We start from the raw sequence: 26,874 nt of genomic DNA, 5'->3' as shown, positions 1-26,874 counted from the left end.
AGTGTCTTTCTGTATGAAAGCACAAACAGCTGCACACTTCCTCCAGAAACAAAGTCACAGGCATGTCAGTGTCCAATTGTTTATATTTTCTGTAAGATCAAATCAAAGGTATCCTCTTCAACCAGCACAGAATTTTTAGCTGCCTCTATTATATCAAGATTGCATAAACATTCAGACTACTAGAAAATTTGATTAATAAAGTGAATTATTGCAGACCTATCAGATGACCTTTGGAGAACCTACCATTCCCCTTCCACAAGAGTTTTCTGTGCATCAAGCAAGCCACAAAATTAATGATCTTGAATATCAAAATAGTGTTCTTCAAGATGTTGAAGCTTTCATTTAAATCCTCACAGCCCCAAGACCCCTTTAAGATAAATTATTTTATATTAGCAGTGAAGGAGTTAAAGATTTACAAAGTCAGTAAGAATTCATAACTTTCGCATTTTAATCATTCATAGCCACTGTATTTGATTTACCCCACAATTTCCATCAGAAAATGAAAAAGTTTTGAATAATGAGTTATTCTCAACGTAAATCTCCAGCAAGCCTCTGTCAATCATGTCAGTTCTTTCCCCGTAAGTTTTTCCTGCTCCTGATTGAAACTATACATCCAGTTTAATTACTTCATTACTTAATGACTTTTTACCTAAAAGGCTGTAAATATATGGAAAGCTAAACTAATACACAGCAATTGTCCATGGAATAGATGAAACCATTATAAACATCAGCATAGCTTGTGAAGATCAACTATATTCATACTTTTCAGTATCCTAACATATTTACAAAGTTAAAAAAATTAAAATCTGTAGAGGTCTGGAACACCTCTACCAAAGGATATGTATGCACACACATAAGAGGGAAATAAACAATTCCATACTCAAATACAACATTTGCTTGCCACAAATTGTACATTCCCTCTGCCATATTAGAATAACAACTTGTGGGAAGCTACCATTCCAGAAATTATAGCTTAAAAAGAAGTTTCAGTGTTGGACATTTGTTGGGAAGACTAAGCCTTTTGATAGTTTTGCTGGCAAGTTTTATTTATTAATTTCCAGGGTGTTGAGCAGCTCTTTGTACCTTTGTTCAACACAGGGAAAGAACTGTTTAGTTTACAGCACAGTTTTATATGCAAATTATATTCAGTAGACTCTCTACTCATCATAAGTGTCAACAGGAAAAAAAGCATGACAAATGTAAGACTGTTGAGATTTTTCACAAACTTTGAAGGAACACTGAAATTACAAAGCATGCCTAACTCACTGTAAAGCATTTTCTCTAAGCGTGTGCTAAATCATGTATATTAAAGGATTTTTCTCCTAAATCTACTATGACACTTTATGCTCCGGTTTCGATTTCTAAATATTTGTTACAATTTAAGTCCTGTCTTTTGCATACAGACAAACTTACTGTTTATACAGTCAAACTTACTGTTTGCTTAGCTGTCCCAGAAATGAAGCTTGTTTCTACTCTGTGGAAACATTTTCATTAGATTAAGTAGCAATGGAGAAAAAGCAAGCTTTCACCCCCACACAAATCAAAATTCAGGAGGAAATTCAGAGTTCGAAATGAAGAGATATTTTACTGCCAATAGGGGAAAAAAAGTCTTAACAAATCAGCCAGCTGTTGCACTAACAACATCAAATAAAGAAATTGTGGAGCTTTATCAATAATGCATGGCTGCGCACAGACAATTTATAGCTGTTTTCCATCACTGGGTATTGTGTAGTACTAAATTAAGTCTACAAAATTCAAGGACAGTCCACCCACACAGCTACTGTAAGCCAGCCAGGCCACTTTGAATAAACATTTTAAAGGCATAAAGTGAGTTTTATTAGCATGCTGAGCCACAGTTCCTTGTGGACAAAGCAGCTCCTTTGAAAAAGTAAAAGTACATTTAGAAGAAGGAGAGATGAGTTACTCTTTTGCCCTTACATGTAGAGAAATAGCAAAAATGAAAAAAAATTATTATATACATGCTGAACTTATTAAGATTAAAACATGAAGCAAGAGAATTTATTTGCTATACTAGAAATTGATTGTCAGTCTCAGAAAATCCTGAGAAGTGCTGAACTGGTCTGGTTCAGCCAGCAAAAGACCTAAAAGCAAGAGAACTAAAAGGTGGATTTGATGTGTTTTGTTTACATTTAGGTAGCTCCAAAGATTAATAGACTTATTTTTTTAATCTTTCACAAGTCATATAAATCAGAAAAGCACACACGAGGCTTTCATCAAGATAAAGAACTAGTTATTGTACTGAAATCACCTCAGCAACATTCATGGCACCAGTAAACAAGTGAGAGGTTGGCAACCCTCCACAGCCCAAATTAACCAAGAGACGGTATGCCACAAGTGGGTTGCTTTCATTCAGTCCCACCTCTTCCTACCACAGCAGTCCCAGCCCTTGAATGCCTTAAACACAACAAAGCATCAAGGAACTTGGAGCTCACGAGCTGGCCACCAGCAGCAAAAGGATGCAGATGCCAGGTCTGCACATTCAACAGTTTTACCCAGGCTCTGCTCTGGCAGTGGCCAATGTGTCAGCTGGGTCCTCCACCTGGGTCCTCTCTAGCTTGGTTTCAGGTGTAACCAGCCACAACATGGATGGCAGCACCACCAGGAGGTGGGTTTGGGTCATGCTGCAGGCTGCTACTACTGTTTCTTTTACAGTCACACTGCCCAGCTTCCCTCTAAAAAATAGTATTGGCAAATGACGATGTTTGTGACAGCCTTTTCATAACCAGACCATCACTCCACATGGGACCCTCCAGGTCTCTCCGGTAACTGGCATGACAAGATCACATTCCTGCCTAGAAAAACTACTTTTGTACAATGTGGGAAGGTGGAGGATGTAGCACAGCATGGCTGGGCAGCTTGAGGGCTTTGTGGCATACTTAAGCACAACCACAACTAAGAGCAGGAAGGATGTAAGAAACATGACTTAAGCCACATCTGTTGTAAGTTGGTCAAGCGGAAATATCTGGCCAAATTTAAAAAAATGTGACTGCGTTTATTGTGCAGGTGTGGAGAGAAAAAAACCCCAACCCTGACCATTGGTACGTGGATTTGCAGGCACCTTAATTTTCTAGATGCTACTGTATAGCAAGGTTTAACTTCACTTACAATAGGCATGCTTTCTCAAAAATCAGATCCCCTTTGCAGGTGCAAGTATCTCATGGACCTCTGAAGCCAACTAATGAGTGTGTAAAACTGATTTATCCACTCCAGTGAGCCCAGAAAATTCAGAAAGTGCAGAGCCAGACTTGACTAAATCTTCTCACTACATGTGCCAGGGCAACCAACTCCTAGCCTTTGGTGAAGCTGCTTCACCCCTGTGAAAGCAGAATCTGTCTGCTCTGTCCTTACAGGCAGAAACTATCCCAGACAATACTGTACTGAGATCTAGTCATGTTTTTTATAAAATCTTTTAGATTAAGATAAGCAGAAGTCCAAAAACCCTACACTTAAGGCTTAGCTAAGGAAATCAGCTGCTGGGTATTTGTATTTTAACCTGCCAGAAGTGCAAAGTTTTCTTCAGGGGGTTGGTTGGATTTTTTTTTTCCATTTAATAGGTTGAGTAAAACCTTTGGCTAAATCAAGGCTACAGGACACAGCTTTGAGAAACCCCAGACAATCCCACTGAAGCAACCTTGGCTTTATAAATGGAAATTAATTTTAATAAGTCTGTTGCTCATCTCACATTGCCAAAGTCTGTGTTCCAATTAGAAGCACACTGTTTTAATGACTTGCACAGGGATCACATTCGGAGAAGTTCAGAGACACACAAAATGCTCTCAGGCCCTCCCCATGGAGAGTATTGTTCCAGTGGGATGCTGGCTTCATAACTCACAGGCAAAAAGCACTGAGGTGGTCACGTTAGTATTTCAAGGTATCTGTACAAATGCAAAATGGAATGGCCTTGAGCACAATGGAATGTTACTGTGTTACATGCAATCATGGGCACATATAATCTTCAAACACTGTATTTTATGAAGAGGAATTGAGCCCACTTCTCCAAATACTTGCTACATTAGTAGCCCTAGTGTATTGAGGTTTAATTTGTAGTACCTTCTACAACGAAGGCTATGGCCATTAATGCCTGTATTTTCCTCTCCTCTCTAACACCAGGTTACAGCCCAGCACTACTCAAATGTACAGCAAGTTTGCTATGCCACTCAGTGTAAGGCTATGCAAAGAAGATATGTATGTATATAATTTGAGGGGGACTTAAATTTAGAGAGTTTGAGAAGCCCATCTCTTCATCCTGATCTCTCTATACCCACAGCCTTGTGATGAGAGCTGACACAGGAGCTGCCTTTACTGTCCACTTCTTAGCAACTGTACATGGTGCTCCTGTGCTTTCTGAAGAGCTGCCCGGCAGCCAGCAATCATCACTACTTTGGTTCCCCAACAGCAGATACAAGTCTGTTCAGGGTTTTCCTGCCTTCCTGCAATCATAATTTTCTTCTTTGTCTGCATGTGTTTCCTTACAGCCTACTCTCCTCTCCTCCCACCCCTGTACCTTGCATGGCCACCCATGCATGCCACCAGACATCCAGGCTGTGACTGCACTAGTTTACTGGCATCTGCTACAGTATACTGGGCAGCCAGGTCTAGGGACCTGCAGGGGCAACGTGAGAGTCCCTCTATAAATATATCCACATTTCCTCTGCTTAGAAGCCCATGCTTGGCTGAGGGTGCACACTTCTACAGCCAGGACATGGCTGTGGCACACAGCCACACAGGAACTGGGACAAGCCTAGTTGCAGTGATAATAAGTTTCCTTATTTAGCCTTTTCTAAGCATTTCTTTTCCCTGCCAGCTACAGCCCTGCCTCGGCACCCAGAAGCAGTCATGGCTGGTTTCCCCCACCTCCTGTACAAAGCACTTCTTTGCCACCAGAAAAGACAAAATTCACCTACAAATGCTTTTCTCGATGAAAAGAAGGAGCTCCAGAAGAGCGAAAGCCCTGGTACACCCAAGCAAAGAACAGCATCCTGCAGAGAGGAACAGGCAGCACTCTACAAGCAAGAGCCCAGGGCTGATTTGAAACATGCTGGCGTGAGGTCTCCACTGGAAGCACAGGCAGGCTTCCCAGTCATGGCAGCTTGCCACAGGTGCATTGCAGCACCCTCTGTCCCCTCTCTGAACTGAGTTTTGCACAAGAGAACCAAAGGGAGAGTCAGTGGAGTCTGGGTACATGCACATACACACACGCACACACCCCATCTAAATCACAAATTTGGAGAGTAATGAAGAAAGGCAGAAGATCTGCTCTTCACGCTGAGTTTCACAGTTTGGGAAAAACAGCTGGTGCCCCATCATCTTTGGATCACTAGATTCAGTAGCACTTTACCTGTCCCAACAGCTGTCAGCAATTCAAGGCCACACCTGTAAGCACAAGATTTACTCCACACTCAACAGCCAAACAAGCTGTCCCCCACTGCTTCATTTCACTCTGATTAAAGCAGCAAAAGCAGCACAAGACAAGAGTTAATCTGCAAGAGTTAGCTATCCTAAATAGTCAGAATGGCCAAGAGACTAAATCTTTGCTCTTCAAGATATGAGTTCAGTTTTAGGTGTGTCTTATCTCTCATCCGAACCTGCAAAACATTGCAGTGCACATAAGGTGGGCAGTGACAGTCACCAAAAGTAAATAAAAACAGGAGCCAGCTGCCACTTCAAACAGCACCTGTCAAACCTGAGGGAATCCAGGAGTCAGTAGCAAAGAGAACCTTTAGACAGGGATTACTCATCTGGATTTCTTTTTTTACAGATTTAATTCAGGCCCTCCCTTTGGTGTTGCTCTTAACCTGATGTGTATCTTTGCACAGCAACAGCTCACCCAGTCCTTGGTCACTGAAATAACTCTACAGCAGGAGAAGACCATGCTGTGCACTGGGCATTGCACTAACATACTCTCCATTGGTCTAGTCTGTGGCTAGTCTACTGTGCTGCTGAGAAAAAAAATTCAGCAGCAGCACTACAGTGCGGTGGACTATGAATCCAAAAGACAGGTACAAAATATGGGTAATAAACAGCAGCAACTCTAGCCAAAGCAGAATGGTCACTTTTCTAGCTACAGTTGCTTTTAGCTTCTTACCTGTATTTTTCCTGGGGTGAAGAATTTTTCAGCCTGACATCCCATAGGGACTGACGACTAAATCATTTTACTACTAGAACGTTATTAATACACAGATGAAGGACTAAGACATTCTAATGGAGAGGTATACGAGCACTTAAGAGTGTAGAATTAGTGATTTAAGAAAAGAAACCAAGTTGTTTCTTCATTGCATAAATTTTTACCTTACTGAAGTCAGTCAATTTACTCATAACTAACCAATACTGATAGTTGGTTCCAGTCTAAGACTTCATGTACATATGGTTTATTACAGAGCAAGAGGTGGGAATGGGACATCTGTCCTCTTCCCTCTGCCCCTAACAAAATAAGTCACATCTTACCTTAAAACATTGTAACAGAAGTGCCAGTCCTCTGATGTTTAAAAAGGCCTAAAGGAAAACTAGAAATAATGCAGAAGATTCAGCTAGTTCAATGCTTCAGCATTTGACAGCATATTCAGGAACCTGAGAGTCATCCTACCAGAAGAGAAATGAAAAGCACCAATTAGTCACTGTACATGCTGGGCAATTTATCACATGCTTAAAACTGCTGATGCCTGGTAGAGCCACACTGCTAAACAATAATGAAATTACCAACAATCACTAAGGCTAAGTAATTTTTTGCTTCCAAGGTGAAACGCACAAGCAGTATTTTGGTTAGAGCACCCTGGAAAGGAAGCATGGATCTTGCAAAAGCTAGGTCGCTCTGCACTGCCTTCCCAATTTAAATCCTCTTTGTTCAAACAACAGTCCATGTGAATGAACAGAAACAAAGCTCCAGGCATGTCAGGATACACCAGCCATGCCAGTTACAAAAACAAAACTGTAAGTGTTTAAGGAACAGTAACCTGGTACTAATTTGAACTGGGAAACGCAGCAGAAGCCCACGTGAGCTAAGTAGTAACACTACGTAAGCCAGAATGTTGGTGTCCATGAAAGACACATGGAAGTATTACAGACTGCAGTAAAAAGAGAGACATCCTCAGACTGCTTTGTCTCATTTCCCTGAATAGGCTTTAAAAAATATTCTCATCTTGAAAGGACTCATATATACTCTCAACCCTTACTGAGTCAAGGCAGTGCAACTGCAGCTAAGCCTTCACCACTACGGCACATAAAACAGCTCTTTTCCTCCACGACAATTCAGCAAAGATGTTCTGTTACTACAGTTTAGACACTTGTTTTTCAGTTCCAACTCACCTGGCATGTTTAAGCCCCCAAAGGAGCAAACTTCCCAAAACCACAAGCACACACATACAGAGACATCATTCCTCGCACCAAGACCTCCTCCCTCACAAGCATTCACAGGTACGGTCCAAGTCAGCTGCACCCTGACACTGTGCTGATATTGAACAGTTTGCACAACAACTTTGCTAGGACATTTGACAGCTATGGAGGGATGGGATGGCAGAACAATTTATCTGTATCTAGCATGGTTACTCAAGAGAGTTTTGAAGATTATTTTCAGGGAAAAAGACACTTGTTATCATCCAGGTTTTAAATAAGTACTTCCCTAAAGCTCTGGTATGAAGATACACAGCGATCATACCAGTGTGTAAAACTACAGAGGTGTGGACTTAATGAAGTACAAGGGAAGCATATCAGGTAAGAATTAAAAGATTTTTCATTATAAATTAATTAACAAACTGTCACTGAAAGCATGTCACAAACCAATGTCCCTACATATATATATCCTAATATCCTATATTCTAATCCTACACTGTTTACAAATCCCTAAAGCAGCCTCTTAAGGGTTAATTGCCTTCATAAACTAAAATAACAAGTAGCATTTGAAGGGAAACTACAAGGGTCTGTCTGTGGGAGGAGGGGAGGCGGGATTAGGTGGAAGACCTTACACTCTGGAAAGATAAACCATAAATGTAACATCTGTTACAACACCAGAAATCCAGAGCCCCAAGTGCAGGTGAGCTTTAAGATAGTATTCAGTGCTCTCAAGTTACATGAAGGAAATGGAAGTCGACTTCTTGCCCCATCTAATACATTTACTTACATTTTCAGCTATTCATGTAAAATATGAGCTTGTTTACACTGCATGTTAGCTATTTATGATACCCTAAAAATGTTTTTCTTACATTTCAATGGGAGCGCATTCCAAGATGATTACAAGTATTGCCATTTACATAATATTAAAAACTGTAATGCATTAGGAAACTTGAGATGACAGAAGACAAATTATATCCTTGGAGCTATATATTCACAGATAATAGGAAGTACCACAATAATTTTATTTCTGTATAACCTCCTGCTCTACATTTCTGTATAAAGCGTTACAGCAGTTTCCTGTAAAAGTTCTGAATATTTCAAGACTTCAGCCTTTATCTTCAAGTTGTTCAGCTGATTGTTACAAATCCTGGACCACTGCTCAAGAACACAACAAAACTGACTTTCAAACTCCTACTACCATACCCAGCATGCAGCGTCCCCGTGACATGGTGTCAAGATCATTCAGTTATTTCTCGTGAGTTAATTTTGCTCCAGCAGACTTCTCCTTTGCACCTTGTCCCAAAGGTAGCATAAACTCTGTACCAGGTACTCTGTAATTCAGCTGAATCAAGTGTTATACCCACACCTGGTCCAGATCAGTTTGAAAGCACAGTAACTGTGCAACACCAAAGGCCAGGACTAGGACATGGCTTCAGCTCCAAGATGAACTAGTGATAAATTTGTGCAAGGTACTCCTCTTTCTCAAAGAGGACTGAACAAAAATCAGAAATCCTTAACGAGCTAAGATTTAACACATACCTTACCATTTTCACACCAGATGGAAAGAATGCTTCAGTTTTTCTTTTTACCCCAAACAAATCACACCATACATTCATGCACAATCATCTGACTCCTACACATCCAAGCCCAATCAAAACAAAAAACATTATGCCGCACACCCATTTTTTCCCTTAAGGAGAGAACAAACCACACCTAACAGGCATTAAGAAAAACACCAAACATTAGAAAATATTATGATATAATGGGAATTTTTAAAATATATGTAATACCGTAAGCAAAATTTTAATCTGTATGAAATAGATTTGTGTATCTCATATCACAAAGTAATTGTTCTTCTAACCTGTCTGGCAAATGGCAATCTAAATTAATTGCCAGGCAGAAAACTGACTCAGTGACTAGCACAGAGTGCTAACTAAGCAGCAAAGAAAAGCGGAAATTAAAACAAACATAGTAAAACAGTCAAGCAGAGATATTACATACACAAAGGGTGCACATTTGCTGATAAAGTTGACATTTTTACAGGAAGCTTTAACCTTAACATTTTACATTTAAACAAAGCTTGCTATGCAACAGGTATTTCTTAAATACCCAAAGATAAGGTTTCACCTATTTTTCGTGGAAAGTCTAAGTACTTCACAGCATACTCCAGCTTGACAAGTTCTCCACATGCGCGTAACATACGTATTCCATCTTCTCCCTTTTCCCATTTTAATATTGTTCAACACCTCCTCCTACACACTCCTCCAACACACACACCTCTCTCCAGCAGCCAGCAGCCAGTTTCACTTATCTAAAGAAGAATTTATGCTGGTCTGAAAAAACACCAGCCCTCTCAGCTGCAAGGACACGCCTGGATAACTTATTGAGATATGCCTCTGATGTTGCACGAAACACTTGAAAGTCAGTTAAAGATGCACTGCATAGCACCAGAAGGGTATTTACAATAAATTTGAAGGTAACATTTCCAGTGGCAAAGATACTATTTCATGGTGTCATTCTACATTTTTGGACAGAAAGCCTTTAAGCAGTTAAAAGCAATATTCAATCTTGGTACACCTCACTAGTATAAGTCACCATAATTGCTGAAGGAAATAACTAAGTCTATGTCTGCATGGCACAAAGCACCATGCTAATTAACCCTGCAGAGATACTAATTAATCTGGGCAGGGTGCCACGGTAACATGACTACTCTGCTGCCTCAGGGATCTCCCCATGCCAATGTATCATGCCATTTGGTCACCTCCTGCAAGCTGTCCCTTTCACATGAAAGAAGCCTTACACCAAAGATGAGCCCCCCATGGAAGGATGCTTCCTCTCAGCAGCTGTCATACAGATCTTTTTTATTTAGGCCTGTGACCTACAGCAGATAATACCGAGCTGTACATTGCACTAATTCTTAACAAACAGTAAAAATCGACTGGTATCACTGAGGATCCTAGGCTGCTAGGAGGAGGAATGTGAGAGGGTGTATCCTTGGGCCCAGCAGAGAAGCTCCAGGACTGCATCTCAGAGGAGCTATGTGTAATGATAATGGTGATTGTCTGCCAATCACCTGCAGCAATTCAACCCACAACATTTTCATTTTTCACCTGGTCTCAAAACAGAGCAAGCAGAGACTGTAGTGCTAGTGTAAATGTTCATGAATTAGTAGGTTCTAAATAGCACATCAGTGGTGTGGTTGTTAGCACATTAAAAAAAGTTAAATTGTTGCCAAAGCAACTTTCCTTTCAACCTTCTGGTGATAAAACAAATCTTGGGCTAAGGCCAGAACACACTTATCTGCTGTACCTGATGCCACATCTTGGTACAGAGACCAGCTCTTCACGTACTGCAAATGGACTTTGAGCTTCTTGTGACTTGTTGAAACACAAGCCATAAAGAATAGTGTACTCAGCAGTAGCTTGACATGCCTGTCCCAACAGGAACTGATTTTTGAGCTGTCAGAAAGTAGGAAGGAAGGGGAACATCTGACATACAATACAACTTGCAGCAGAACGTAGTCTCATAGCCTGTCCAACAACACAGGATGGAAAGATACAGAAGGGTCATTCACAGTGGCACAAACAAGCCAAAGCCAGGGAAAAGTGTTTTACTGCCAAGTACAACAGGCAATCTCAGAGTCTGAACACCCCCCTGTGCAGACCCCTCTTCTGCCTCCCCACCAATCCACATCTAAAAATGAGATATTTCCAAGACAATCCTGTTCATATCTCTCAAGAAATGCAGATGTTATGCAAAGCACAGCTCCATGAATTTATGCATGAGTTACTTTAGCAAGGGGACTCACATTGCTGGTAAATGGGATACACCAGCTCAGCTAGAACCTGGCAGGTAAGGCTTACTTCTCACATTTCAGTCCTTTTGCACAGGCAGAGGTCACAGCATGAGAAAGGGCAGCTTCACCTTGATCCAGGGTTTGCACTACAGCCATCAGAAACCGGTAACTGGTTTCAACAAGTAGGCTGTTTCTTGTGACAAAAGCACAGGGACAATTTAGTCTAGTATAAGGTGTGCTGCACTGAGACAGGGAGAAACCACATCGAATAAGCAGCAGCAAAGCCCTCCTTGAGCCTTTCATGCTCTCATGAGAGTGGACAAGTACTCAAATAAGTCTGTCTGGTCCAGCACTGATGAATGCAAATCCTACACCACTGTAAAAATCATTATCACTAATTTAAGAGAAATTAAATTGCATTTGATAAGTATGTGTTAAAGTAGCAGTTCTCACACTTAGACCCAAACTACATCAGCTCATGAAAAATGAAAAGGTGTCATAAAAGACACATTTGCTACCTGATCAATTTCAAAAACAGTAAGACTTTTTCCACAGGCATCTGATGCACATGCAAGTTTGAGACAGACTAATAAAAAGCTGTCTCCCTCAAATTTTTTTTTTTTTTGACTCAAAGGCTGAATGTGAATTGTACACAGTAAAAGTGACAATCTAGGTAAACATTTCAGTCTCCAGCCAACAAAAACTGTTAAATTGTGACAAAACAGTAAAACCCAGCAAGTCCTAAGAACAGATGTGCTGAACCTTAACACCTTTAGCTGTCAAAACAGGTGAAACTGACTCACCATTCATTGTACCCTCAGAGGCTAGATACTTGTCCCACTCGCTCTGCCAGTACCTTCCCTATACAAACTATGGAGTTCACCATTGACTTTCTGAATGGACAACTTTGCTTGGCAGGACAAACAGTGCCATAACACAACCACCACTGCCAGGGAGATTTTCAGCCAGCAGACAGCAATCTGAGCTTTAACCAGAAGTGGGAAAACTTCTGACAAGAAACTGTACAAATATCCATTCTAACAACTGAGGCTGCTATCACTGATGAAGCTTCACTGACAGTGCTAAAGCTCATCCAGTGCTTTCTTTCATCCCATCTACAAGCAAATCACTGCTCATGGACAACTTCATCCATATATAGGACTCATGCCCAGAGAGTAAGAGGAGGTAGTCATTAGCACACCCAAGTTTTGTTTGTGGGGACTTTTTCCTTCTTTTTCACCTGTCTCCTTCTGCAGGCAGATCTCATTCTTTGTTCTGTCTGCAAAACTAAGCTACCAAAACTCAGCCTAGATTTAAAAACATAATGTACTTCCTAGGGCTCTAAAGCAGGATGGGCTTTACAAGGCCAGTTTAGTTGAGATATTCAAGGTTAGCCAAGGAACGAAGGGAGAAGGGAGTATCACTGCTGAAACACTGGTGTGAAGTTACCTAAAAGTGGTTCAAGAAAGAAGGAAAACTAGGAAGACTCAAAGCTACAGATCATCTTCATTTAACTTTTCTCAATACACCAGTTATATCCTGTACTACACCCCTTATCCAGTTATATCTTTTGCTTGTTCACATTACTGTATCATGAAACACCTCTGACAAGCAACAACACACATGATCGATCTGTGCTTGCTTCCTTAAGGAGAGCAGAGGTTAGGAAAGGGCATGAAGGTCGTTCTTTTGTCTTGCAAAGTGGAAAATGAAACTGAAAGGGACCATAAAATACTGTCTTGCTTGCCTAGTTCATAGGTCAGATAGCCTCTCACCTGCCTGTGGGACACAGGCACAGGGACAGGCTGCTCCTGGTGACACCCACCTGCTTACTCCTCTGGTCCCATCCAAGCCGGGCAAGCAGAGGAAGCGGGGGAAAGGGGCCTGCCAGCTTTTAAAAGGCAGAAGACACTTCAATAAGTAATCTTAACCTTCAAAATTAAAGATACAGAGCAGATTGCCATTATCTCCAGAAACAGCAGCTCAGAAACACTAATAACCTTGATGGATCTCAAAAATTCTTAATTGCTAGATTTCAAGTGACAAAAGCAGAACTCCATAAAAATTCTGTTTCTTCATGCTATTTCCCCAGCCTCATGGAAAATGAAAACATTCCCCAGCTGTCAAGCACCACTATATACCTTCATGGGTGTAACACATCTATAGCTAACAACAATGAAATAGGCAGTTGATGTGCTCTAGAACCATGCCAAGACCCTGCATTTTAGGAAATCCATATCCCTCACCTATCCATCTCTGTATCTAGGCCTGGAGGCTGAAGGTCCCCTTACACTGGGACAGGCCACTTTCCAAGACTTTGAGTTGGCGGGAAAAAAAGACAACAGGGCTCACGTCCTCCTCTGGCACCAATGCAAACCTTGGACCAGGTCATTTGGCTTTGTAGCTTGGGCTTTCCATATGCATAGTACCTAGCTGCCTTTGGGATTTTCAAACAGACCTTACCACCATCTCCCTAGTGATATTCCAGAGCTTATATTCCTAAGGGATGGGATTTTTTGAAGAGCTATGGTAAACCTGCCTCCAAAATCCAGCATTGTTTGGGAATGACTCTCAACACCCACCACACACTCCTGTAATAGCTGAGAAATTTCTGGTACTGAACCAAGATGAGAATAAGCCTCTGTCATAAAACGCAATGACCTGATGAACCCCAAGCTGCACAGTGTTGTTGTGTGGTGTGGTCCTCGCTACAACAGGCTATAATGAGAGGGATCCTCAAATGTGTAAACATAGTCACATATCACTGAGGGCCACTGTCATGGCAATGCTGTTTCCCTTGTGCAAAAGGAAAAAAAAAAAAAGAAATATAGCAGTTGTCTCATCAGACATTCTGAATAAATAACTTGAACAGTAAAAGTTAAAAACAAAGTAATTCTGAATTTACCTCCTGTGAAGCAAACTGATCCAGAATAACTACTGTATGTTCTAACACCTTCAAGAGCACCATGTTCTAGACATGGCGATTCATTTGGACAAGGGGTGGTAGACAAAACTGAGAATTTCCAGGGATTCAGTGACCAGGAAAATTAAGCAAACAACCATGTGGCCTCCAACAGAAAGGCCAGATTATTCTTCAGAGTCCCACCACTAGCTCTTAAGAGAAAAAGCTTTCCCCAATTTCATTTCAAGCCCTGTCGCTCTTAAGAGTCTGTGTACCTCAGAAACAAAGCAGAAAAGCAGCTGGTCCTAGCATAAGCAAGAAAGGCTAGCAATGGGAGGACAAGCACAAGACATGTGATGCTGGTCGGATGTTCTTGTGTTAGAATTGTTATAATGGTTAGCATATTCAGCAATGGCACAGATTAGAAACTCCACAAAAGAAGGCATACACAAATGGCAATATTCCTGTCCCTTCTGCCAAAAATAAGTATAGGGAGACTGTCATTACAATAGTAGTACTGACTCTCTCATACAGAAAATAGATATATATATATTAAACACTGGATTTTCAAGGCTCCATCTCACAGATATTAAGGTTGTAATCTAACAACCTTATCTCTCGAACTAGACTGGGGGAAAACACAAAAGTGAACTGTGTGATTTCCAGCATATGTTTCCCTTGAACAACCAAAAGAATAATATAAAAATTGTGAAAATCCCCTCTACACACACAGTCCATAAAACATGAAGGTCATAGAGCAAAGTAACCTCAGCCAAATCTGCCTGAAAAGTTGCAGGCTCTCCTTTGCAAGTGCAGCCAGCAGAAGGCAGGGGAGGGAGAAGACAGAGTGGAAAAGCAGATGAAAAAGCCAGCGCAAGCTTTGCAACACTGCTTTATCATGTCAGTGTGAAGGCTCAGCCTGCTTGCGGGTACTCGGGATCACTGCGGATGAAAAATCACCAACTTAATCATCATCCTGCCACGGCTTTTGCCTAGCAGACTTTGATTTGTGCGGGACTATCTGAGTTGTTGCAGCATTTTGCAAACAGTTTGTCCACCAGAAAGAGATACCGACAGAGGTAGTTCAGACACACACACACACAGGCATACACACTTTGTAATACTTCCTCAACATTAAGTACTGCCATTCAAAAACAAATCACCACTTCAAGCCACAAGTACTCTCCCATTTAGTCATATTTTAAATAGTCCATTAGATTGTAACACTGAAACATACTCAGTGACACAAATCAGATCAAATTTCACTATTTCACGAAAAAGAGAAAAGAGGAAAAAAAAAAACCTAAACTTACAGGGCTGTTAGTCCACGGCTTCTCTCTAGCACACTGCACATCATTGAACTGCAATGCCCGAAACGGTAACTTGACCTCTCTGGGAAGGTGGGCGGTATTATACAAGCTGAAACATTAGAAACATGCATAATTACGCTGGGTATTTGCCACGCATTCTTTCAACCGTGAACCAATATGAATGGAAAAGTCACACTGACACTCCAGGCTTAGATTATGTCCAAACCAACAATTAAGAAGATATTTCATGAGGGGCTGAGAGAACTAAATTTCCAGAGCAAGAGAAATTTTCTTTGGATTTAAGCTGCGCATGTGTTACAAAGGCAAAATGACAGTGCTGCCATCTCAAAGCCAAGACAATAGTGGGCTACACCAGAGATTTGCAGCCTTCTTTCCCATCACTGAGTTCACAGTGTAACTTTGTTCTACTCCAACCCCATGTACCCACTGTACCCATTCATGCAGCACTTCTGGGGATGCCTGCCAGAGCACCCAACACATCCCATCATTAATCATTCGCCCGTTTCTGCACCGTGACACCTCTCTTGCACACCTGTGCAGTGCCTGCCTGCTCCTCAGCACAACCACACACCTCTGTCAGATCACAGGCCTTTTTAGCAGAAGCAGTCCATCCATAGCGCTGGTTGGGATGAAAACACCACTGGAAGGACAAAGGGGGCAGGTGAATGAAGAGAAGAGACCATGCTTGCTCCTAGCTGCACTGACAACCATGGCTCACATCACAGTTGTGCTTATGGTTATGACAATATCCCCTTCACACCAAGCATACAGAGTGCCCTTTGTATGTAACCTTCTCTTCCCTTCAAGCGAAGCAGCATTCCCCCTTTGAGTTTTGAGTAGCAGAACCAGAAGACAACGAAATACTGCAAGCCAATATTCACAGCCACAGCTTAACAAAATAGACAACATTTTCAGAACTTTTAAGGCTAGAAGACAACACAAAATGCAATTCTTTCTTAATGGGGAGAAAATGCAGTTCCCAAAGATAGAAGAACTGTGCACATATCTAACTACAGTCCTCTCCTGTTACATTAAGCTCTCCTATTCCTAAAACTCAAAACGTAGCCACACTCCTAACAAGTGAGATGCAGCAACATCTATGATTGCTGTGATGCCAGTTGCCCCTCAATTTATTTTGATACTATCATCCACGTGTTGCTGTTGTGGGCAAATAACTTGCCTATCCCCTTTTCACACTTCCAGCATTCTTGATTCAGCCATTTAATTTTTGCTGCTTGCCACAGACAGATGTGGCATACACGGTATTTATTTCAGCTAACTCCCTATGCACTAGGGGCAACACATGCATCTGGAACGCTGTTCCAGCAGAGACACATGAATAATTCCAGAATAATTCTTCTGTTTTGTAGTTCACACAGCTCAGCTTCCTCCACCTCTCCCCCTTCATTATATACTTCCAAAACCTTTGAAGATCATAGCAATGCATATAGTAAAGTACCCCTCAATACATGTAAGTCAGATTTTGCAGTTTTCAAGATCTGTGTTTCCCCTTTATGCAGGATAACCATGTATGTCAAGAAACATGAGTTGCCACAATGACCACACAGAAATAAAGTAAAAACTTAAGAGCAAATTTTTTTCCACATGTATCTGAAATCTCGTAGTTGATCTGCAGTCAATCAAAAGACAACAGAGCAACCCTCTTAAGCCTGACCTAAAGTATCTATTCAAAATGTTAGAGCTACGTGATGAAAAGGCCTTAAGTCAAACAAAAGTGGTTTGCGGTGAAAAGAGAAAAATTGATGTGCATTCAGAACAGAAACTGCTATAACGTGAAGACCTGAGTTTGCATCAAATCCATGTTGGAATTGTTTAATTGCCACTATGTAAGAGCAGGAATTTCTCAAGTTGTTTTCACTATTTGCTTTTTCATTAAACATAAGAGAAAAGTCAACACTATAGTTTTAAGATTCCAATTTAGAAGTGGTTTGATAACAACCTTTCCCAAGTCATTCTCCCAGGAAAGAGTTGTTGGAGCACAGATCTAATTAGGGCTTGTCAGTTAAGCTCATTCTGCTGCTTTGTTCAGAAAACCTAGACAAATAGCTTATCCATGGATAGACCTGGGGGCCTTTCACAAATATTTTGTATTCCACTGCAAGCTTAGGCACATTACATAAACATCTGGAGTACCCACTAGAAATGTGAACACCTCCCCCTCTGCCCTGCAGTGAGTGTCTGCATGACACTGTTTCATCAACAGTGACAGAAAGAAAACAGTATTATAGAGGGCTTCCATCAAAAAAAAAATGTTGTAATCTATAGCTTGTCTATACATACACAAGGGTTTGGGGGAAAAGAGAGGAGGGAAAATTCAGGTGCATAAACAAGTTCTCCAATTCTCCTTATCAGTGCTTAGCTTCTGAAAGAAAGCAAGCACATTGTATGATTAGTAAGAAACTGTTTTCAGAAGGGTTGGAGACTAGACTGCTCTAGGGGAAACAGCAGTGAAAATCAGGTATGTTCATCATCTCCCTGGAGGTACAGTCCAGTTTGGAAGTTCTCTTAGCATCCAGAACTTAAGACAATGCCAAGTCATCCTAGTGTACTCTGACACCACCACAGACTGAGAGCACAGAGAAAACCACAGACACTGTATGAAACCTGGGCATCCACAAAAGCTCCCACCTGTGTTGACCATGCCAGGGTCCATAAGTAATCAACCAGCTGCTCACAAAGCAGCAGATACTTTGATATCACATTTCACAGCATAGCTGTATTGGAGTCAAGGAGCTACCTGCTGTGTGAGCCAAGCTATAAGGAGGGAAAAGCACACAGTTCTCTCTGCTTTCCCCAAAGTCCTAAAACAGCAATGTCAGCACCTTCAGCTTAGACTGCAAAGATGCCTGCAGAACTGCAGCTATGAAGCCTAACCACTCGGTAATTTTTAATGTATGTTTATTTTTCAAAGCTGTGCCTTACTGTACATTTCAGCAACTGCATAATAGGCACAGCTTAGTTACCTTAAAACATTCCCTTTACAAAACCAGGGAAACAAAGTCTTCCTCTTCACTGCCACTCCACAGGAAAGCACTGAAAGCTTCTGGTGAGACAAGGGCAGTAGCAGACAACCAGTGACATAAACCATCGTTCACATTTTATTCCAATGAGTAATAATTACATGATTTAAAAATACACAAAATCTATGCATTTGTTAAACATGAAAGAAACTGTCCTCAAGAGCTGGATGCTCTGAGATCACATTTCAAAGCAATGCAGTATCATTCTGTTAATCTTCTGGGAAAGCCAGCATGAATATTCTGCTTTAGTGTGATTAACGCAGGAATTCCAGGCTCTCCATGGTGACCTTCCACAGAAACCTCAGGGGTCAAGAGTAACAGCTTGTATGTGTTGTGCTGCAATGCTAATGTATCTGTACTATCAACAAAAGCCTTCTGTAACAATAGAACCAGCAAGTTTTGGAGGGGAAAGGGGAGATCGATACATACACTCTAAGACTGCCACAAAACAGCTTCTAGACAACCTTAAGTAAAAAGTTGTTCTTCTACAGGTAGTTGCAGAAATTTCATTTTTGCTATGCAGTTGGAAAAAAGTTTACAGATTTACTTCCATGTTTTATTTTCAACAAATACCCATACCCTATAATAAATAAAAGACAGCTTTCTTAGAGCAGCGGTTAATGAATAAAATGAAGCTGAGAGAAAGGCTACTTCTTGCTCTAACAGTGAAGTGCTAGGCAGAGAAAGGGAGGGTTTGGGGGAAAGATGTTGGGTTTTTTCCCCTTGAGCAACATCACAGTAAAACCCTGGTGAAACCCAGTGAGCACAAGCAAACCTGCAACGACAATGCCGGTTCTTGCCCTTCATACTGAAGTGGCTGTGCTCTCCTACCCCAGCACCTCTCAGCAGAGTGACAGGCAGGGACTGCTACAGGGGAAGGGCGCAACATGGACGGGCAAGGAGGCAACAGCAACTGCTCTGCAAAGGCCCTGGGCTCCAAGAGAACAGCCAACGAAAGTTTAAACTGAACTCCACTCAGCATGCTTGGCATAAATAGCCTCAGCGTGGCCAGCATCAAGCCATGGAAAGTGATCATCAGATGAGTTATTTCTCCTCATTCTTACCCTTGGCAATCTGAGAAGAATGAAAGAGGATACCAGCTAGCAAGAAGGCTGCTAATTAATTCCTTCTCACCCAGGCACTGCAAAGTTTCTAGCTGCAAAGCACCTGCTTATCTAGGAACAGGAACTTGATAGCATTTCAAGAAATAGGCTTGATTCATTCTGAAAAGTGTCATTAAAGAGATGCAAGATCAGTTTGTAACATCTTCCATATCAGCAGCAAGGAAAGGTGAAAGAAAAGCAGCATCGCTCTTGCCTACAGTATTTTAAGCCTGGTTAATTTTCAGAGCACCAACTAACATTGCACAGCAATTCTGATGAGAGGTCAGCATGCCACAGGCATTGATGCTTTCAAAAGCATAACTTTACATGAGGAAGAGTCCTCGCATCATCTCTTCAGTGAACAAGTTTCCCTAAAATAAACTCTCTCTGAGCTGCAACAGGGTAGAAATATCTTGCTGTAAGGGCACAACCAGAATGCAGATTGCAGGTGACATGCCAGTTTTAAGATACAGGCAGCTAAAGCACTTTAAAGCTAAGGAAGCAGGACTCTGTTGTCTTAGGTGCTCAGTTAACCTGGATCAAAGGCTATAAAAAGTTCTTTGGAAATAGCACTAAGACAAGAGATGAGTCAGACAGAAGGAATAATGGAAAAACACCAATAGAACCAACAAAGAGATTTCAGAACACTAACAGTGAGGATCTCAAGCCTTCTGTGACCAGCAATAGTTCAGTTTGCCTAGTAAGGCTGCTCTGTTAGCACTATCACAATACAAACAAGAGAAGTCCCAACAGCAAGAGTTAAAACTCCTGGCTGTCAGTAGGCAGTTACAGCCATAAATCATGTATCAACTGAAACACCCATAGCTCAGCTGCAGCCTTTGAGTGCCAAAGGGACATCACAATCATTAAAACTTTGAAGAACAAATCCACCTGCAAGCAGACTCAATAATCCAAACAACTTTCATCCTTTCCATTCTATTTATAACTGTGATGTCCCTCATTTTAGCTAGGACACAAAGCATAGAGTTACATAAATTAATATTTTGGTTTTTTGATGAAGCAGCACAAGCTATAAGCTTGTTTGGGTGCAACACCCAAAATAATTCTAATCTCATCACCCTTTCCCAGTTATGTTTAAATGCTCCGAGCACTATTTCTCCACACTACCTGCTTCCACTCAGGGCAAAGTGGGAGCACCAAGACCTCCTCTTCACACTGCCATGGGTACAAGTGGGCAACAGGCCAACTGGCCAAACACAGGCAGTGGAAAGGATTTCTTTTGCTGTGTTAACACCTCCTGGGTGTAGAGAGTACATGTTGAATGCACAGCAGATGTGCAGCCTAGCCAGCTGTGTTTTCTCACATCAATTTTTCATCCCTTTGTCCCCATCCCGAAAGTGCTTTTCTTTCTACACACCCAGCAATCTCAGCCACATATTTTCCCCTGAAAAAAAGGATTATACTTTCTTACCACAGCACACAAACTTCATTGAAATCTGAGAAGCAAGGATGTTTTACTTGGTTTGAATCTGAAGACACCTGCAGTTCAATCTCAGGTGTGCAATTCAGAGCCAACAGCAAAAGAATGGAAATGTCAAGGACCAGATACCTACTTAAAACATACCAGATTTTGCTCTGGGCAAGCAATGGGAATACTGTGTGTTTTGGAATTTTTCTTTTTAAAACAGAAATCTTCCACTGTAGGAAACACCATTGTAGGTTAACCAGTTCCCGTGTACAAGCTCCCCTCTAACAAACTGACTGGCTTCAAGTCCTTCTTTGGACAGGTGACCAGGAAGAGGTTGGCCAGAGGACCCTGAAGATGCAGACAGGCTGGATCAGGAATGCCAGTGGCCAGAACCCAGGCTGGGTAAACAGGAATTACACAGCTATCCTCTGGGTGATTACTGAGCATTTCACACCAATGCTACCAGAAGAACAGGACAAAGAACAAAATGCATAGGGACACATTTCCTACTAAACCCTGTTGCTCCTTCTCAAAAGCAGTAAAATGTCCTTTTTTGAGTGTAAAAGTGAGGGCGACTCCATCCTTACTTGGAATAAACAAACGTGCACATTCCTTCCTTTTATACTGTGTACATCTCTACTTGGCATCATAAACTGCTGTAGGATGACTGTTACTGATTAACAGCTCACTTCAAGTCTTTTCTGTGTGCTTCAATCTAACTGGTTGTATCAGCCAGGCATCCTGACACCATCACTTTTTCTTGCCCTCAGGTGTACCAGACAAATACTAACTCAATAGCCCAGAGCTCACTATGTACCAGGAATCATCTGCCCTCTCCAGAGCACAAACCCCACCTGCTTGCAACTATGCAGTCCTCCAGCACAAGCTTTGCACATTCACAAAGGCTCTGCAGGCAGCAGAGCAGAGCTGTGGTCTTGCTGCCATCCCAGATTTCCATGCATGAAGGAACTAAGCTGCGAGTCAAGAAGAGGTGTCCTGTCTAGGGAAGGCTCTGCCCACTCAGGTACCAGCAGATACCCAGTACATACTGGCAGATGGTAGACTGCTGGACGACCACGCAGTGTATCACCCACAGGCTCCTGGAGAGGGGGGCCTCGCCCTCCTGCCCAAAAAGGGGGTGTGTGCATGTACGGGGAGGGGAATTACTTCAAGGTGACTGACAAACATGGTGCTTCAAATCAGAGACTGGGGAAAAACAAGGTACTTCAGTTTTGGGTGTATTTCAGCCAAATGAAATGTATTTTTTAAAGAAAAAAAAAAAATCACTCTTTTCCTAAGTATTGAAGACAAACTGTCAGTCCTTCATAAATACTGGGACTGCTGTCTTGAATCGTCATCCAGAGCTATATCCTGGCATGGACAAAAGGCAGCACCCCCAGCAAGCTTTGCTGTAACAGCTGCTGAAAGGTGATGTTATCCAGCCAGTACCTCACTGCCTTCCACCCTGACACCTCCACACACAGACACCTTCCCCCAGGCACCAACACTAACTCATTAAGCTTCCTTTGCCCGAAGTACACGGCCTCTCAAAGACCACCGCCATCTGTGCCTGCAACTCATGCTTCTCTCACGTGTGCTGCCGCCTGCACAGGCATTCACACACCTGTCCCTACAGCAACACCATACCTGCCTCCAAGGGAGAGAGGGAATCCCAAGCACAGCATCTCACCCCTCCTCTCACTCTTCTTCCACAGTGTGGTATTTTCAATAAAATATTTACAAACACACATTCACACGCAAGCTGTACACACTGACAAGTCCTGTCATGGGGTCTTACCCTACTGCATATTTGCATTGTGCAATGAGTGCTCCTAAGACCTGCCCTTGGCACAAGCCCTGAGAGCAGTGCATGGGTGAAGTCACATCTTCATAGACTTACAAAACCTCCAAAGGCCAAGGCAGTGCCAAGTGACATTCAACTGTCTTTCAGAAACTGAAGCAAAAGAGGAAGCAAAGAGACAAGTTGCTGCCAACACTGGAAGCTTGTTTGCTGGTTTAAGAGTTGTATCATGAGATAAACTAAAAGACCTTCTGCCCACCTGTATGCAACTACTGGCACATCCATACTTATTCCTAAATGCAATCTCTAACAGTCCATGCTGGCTGCTCTGTGTGTGCCAACCCCAATATGATTTGATTGATAGCCAGAAATCATTCCTGCATCAGAAGAATTGGTAGATCCTATAAATATCAGACAATATTCACATCTGCATCAAACCCACGGTTTGGCAAAAAAGTTAATTCACCCAAGAGCGCTTTGATCCTCTGACAAATCATTTCCTGATTCAAGTTGAAACAACACAAAGGACTTTGGACACCAACCAGCTGTCGCCCTTGTGTTATGAACTGGCACTAAATCCCACACAGCCACAGAGGAAAGATTTAGGTGGTGGGAGGGGAGCAAATGGCCCATCTGCATTCACAGCATGTTAGAAGTTCCCTCTGGAGAAGTGATTCCTTCTCTTGCTACCTACTTGATGCAAGCTGACAGAACAGGGATCCATCAAAACTCACCAACAGGAAAGCAGCTGCAGCACCCTTCGACAGCACTGAAGTAGAGCAAAACCTGTTGAATGTACTACAAGGGGGGGGGGGGGGGGGCGGGAGGAGATTTTTGTTTGTTTGTTTTGGGTTTTTTTTGCTGTGCTTTGCTCTCCAAAGGATGCTTGGACACTGACAGATCTCCAAATGCGATGACCCCTTTGCAACCTTTGGTCCTGAGCTGAGTAGGAGAGAGAAACAAGAAATGAGCTCAACAAAGATCTGAGAGAGCAGCTGGGAAAAGTGAAGGCAGAGCTAAGGTTTAATAGCCATCTCCTTTTCTCCCGTTTCAAATGAAGCATTCACACACTTACTTGCAACCAAAAAAACCCCCCAAAACTCAGAAAACCTGCTTTCAACATTCTCCCTCAGATATTCTCTCATTACAGATACATTAATATTTTCATGTGCTTCTACTAGCAAATATAGCACTTGGCAATTAAAAAGAAATGCACCTTGGGGGGATGCAGATTAGAAACATACCAGAACTATGTAGAAGTTATGATGAACCCTTAATTAAAAAAACATTATTAATTCAAGGTGTTGAAAGAAGCAGTCCACAGAAGTAAGTAGTTTCTTCCAGTCTTATCCTCATTTTAACTGATATGTTTTATTACCAGGATTTGAGAAATTGATTCTACAATCTTATTGAATGAACAAGCCAAAAATAAGTGACTCACTAACCCTTGCGATGCTCTTGATGTTTATTAAATTATTTTTACTACAGGTGGCATAAAACTGAACTCCTGAAACTTCTCCTTGTGACAGACTTGTTAGTCTTCTATTATTTCTCATTAAAACAAGTTTTGTTCGCCAGGCAACTCTCAGATGTGCTGCTTGACCTGCCACCTGCCTATTCCCGACTAGATGAGTGTCTTCGAATTTAGGAGCACAAAGGGATCAACTGGATAAAACTCATGTCTGGTGCTCTGATCTGCCTTATGCCAGATCCAGAGCTGACATTACTCCAAGTCTCTCCCGGGGCTCTGTTGTGATGCAAATAACTTACAATCCCCAGATACAAAAAAAGCCATTAAACTGGAATTAGTAGTTATAAGTAACAGGCAACTTGAAGGAAAAATCAGGGTTAAAAGGAACACCGAAGAAAGATGTACAGAGAAGAAAGTAGGAAATGGCTGTTTACAATTACACTTCAGCGAACAAGGAAACGCAGGTACAAGGTCAGCACGGCTCTGTGGCAGGCAGCCTCCACCGCAGGCTCAGCCAGCTTCCCTGCCCCAGTGCAAGGCGTGCACCCACGTCACCCTTCTCCCTCCATAAGCCTGACGGACTTTGCCATACAGCCCTGCCCGTGGGCTGAGAGCATCGACAGCATTTTAACTTTGCTGTCTCCTGCTCAGCCTGCCATTCACAGCAGTCGACAGACAAGGCTAATACCAGCAACAAGCCAGCTCTGTGTGCGACCTGAAGCCAAGGCCAGCCCATCTCCAGCCAAGCTCCCAGCAGCTCCCCCAGCTGCTGATCAAACAGGGAATTTGAGTAAACTGGATTGAGGGCAGAGGAAACACTCACATGGTATTACGTCAGGAGTTAGAATATCTCAATGACCTGCAACCTTCATCATGAACAGACTGACGAATGCCAGAGCCACACAGAAGACCAACTCATCTACAAAAAAAAAAAAAATCCAGCCTCTGATGCTATTTCTGTCACTCCAGAGAGCCCGTAAGGCAAAACTAAGAAGGGTGTCCTCCCTTCAGACAGAAATTAAACCATGATTAAAATGGAGTTTTCAAGAAACAATCAAAGAAATGGATGGTGCTAGTGGGGACTCTCTAGATCAGAGAGAAGCTCAGCATCTCACAGCATCACAGAACAGTTTGGGTTGGAAGGGACCTTAAAGATCATCTACTTCTAGCCTCACTGCCATGGGCAGGGACACCTTCCACTAGACCAGGTTGCTCAAAGCCCCATCCAACCTGGCCTTGAACACTGCCAGGGAGGGGCAGCCACAACCTCTCTGGGAAACCTGTGCCAGTGTCTCACCACCCTCACAGTAAAGAAATCTTCCTTACATCTCATCTAGATCTACCCTCTTTCAGTTTAAAACTGTTACCCCTCATCCTATCACTAAGTGCCCTTGTCAAAAGTCCCTCTCCAGCTTTCCGTAGGCACTGGAAGGCCGTTATAGGATCTCCCCAGAGTCTTCTTTTCTCTAGGCTGAACAACCCCAACTCTCTCAAGCCTGTCTTCATAGGAGAGGTGCTCCAGCCCCCTGATCACCTTGTGACCCTCCTCTGGACCTGCTTGAGCAGGTCAATGTCTTTCTTATGTTGGGTGCCCCAGTGCTGGACACAGTACTCCAGGTGAGGTCTCACAAGAGCAGAGTAGTGGGGAGAATCATCTCCCTCGACCTGCTGATCACGCTTCTCTTGCTGCAACTAGGCTATGGTTGGCTTTCTGGACTGCAAGTGCACACTGCTGGGTCATGTTGAGCTTCTTGTCAACCAGTATCTCCAAGTCCTTCTCCACAGGGCTACTCTCAATCCACTCATCACCCAGCCTGTATTTGTTCTTGGGATTGCCCCAACCCATGTGCAGGACCTTGTACTTGGCCTTGTTGAACTTCATGAGGTTCACCCTGGCCCACCTCTCAAGCCTGTCATCCCTCTGGATGTCACATCCCTTCCCGCCAGTGCGTGAACTGCACCACACAGCTTGGTGTCGTTGTCAAACTTGCTGAGGGTGCACTCAATGCCACTGCCCATGTCACGAACAAAGATGTCAAACAGTACTGGTCCCAACACCAACCCCTGAGGAACACCGCTCATCACTGACTTCCACTTGAACATCAAGCCACCGACTGCAACTCTTTTGAGTGTGACCATCCAGTCAATTCCTTATCTACCAAGTGGTCTATCTGTCAAATCCATGTCCCTCCAATTTACAGACAAGATGTTGTGCAAGACAGTGTCAAAAGCTTTGCACAAGTACACACAGATGACATCTGTTGCTCTTCCCTTATCCACTGGTGCTGAAGGCCCACTGTAAAAGGCCACCAAATCTGTCAGGCATGATTTGCCCTTAGTGAAGCCATGTTGGCTGTCACCGATCACCACCTTAGTCTCCATGTGTCTTGCTAGATCTCAGTCTAGCAAGATGAATATTACCCCTTTTTCATGATAAGAAAGATAACTAAGAGCCTTCTTTGCCTGTACTCCATATCTTCATCTTCAGCACTGACCATCGTTCACCTCATCTGACTTCAGTCCCGATCGGGCCATCCAAAATGAATTATAAGCTAGTCATGGAGCACAACAGGTTTTTTTTCCACAGTAATAAAACATAATTCATACAGGAATGTACAACATAAATTATGGCTATTCTTCACACAGAATGTGA

General features: G+C 42.4%; 1 protein-coding gene across 1 annotated transcript in view; it reads right to left on the bottom strand.

Annotated features, from left to right (window-relative positions):
* The window catches only part of KANK1 (KN motif and ankyrin repeat domains 1), a 128,628-nt gene that overhangs the window by 88,308 nt on the left and 13,446 nt on the right, over nt 1-26,874 (bottom strand). The window contains exons 2-3 of the mRNA XM_074856367.1: nt 15,359-15,464; nt 6,466-6,600 (exon numbers count right to left, since the gene is read on the bottom strand). The gene's annotated coding sequence lies outside the window, so the exon portion shown is untranslated. The remainder of the gene's footprint in view (nt 1-6,465; nt 6,601-15,358; nt 15,465-26,874) is intronic.

The sequence above is a fragment of the Strix uralensis genome, chromosome Z (assembly GCF_047716275.1).
Source record: "Strix uralensis isolate ZFMK-TIS-50842 chromosome Z, bStrUra1, whole genome shotgun sequence".
Taxonomy (NCBI): Eukaryota; Metazoa; Chordata; class Aves; order Strigiformes; family Strigidae; genus Strix; species Strix uralensis.
The sequence above is the reverse complement of the archived record's forward strand: the minus strand, read 5'-3'. Positions and strand labels throughout refer to the sequence as shown.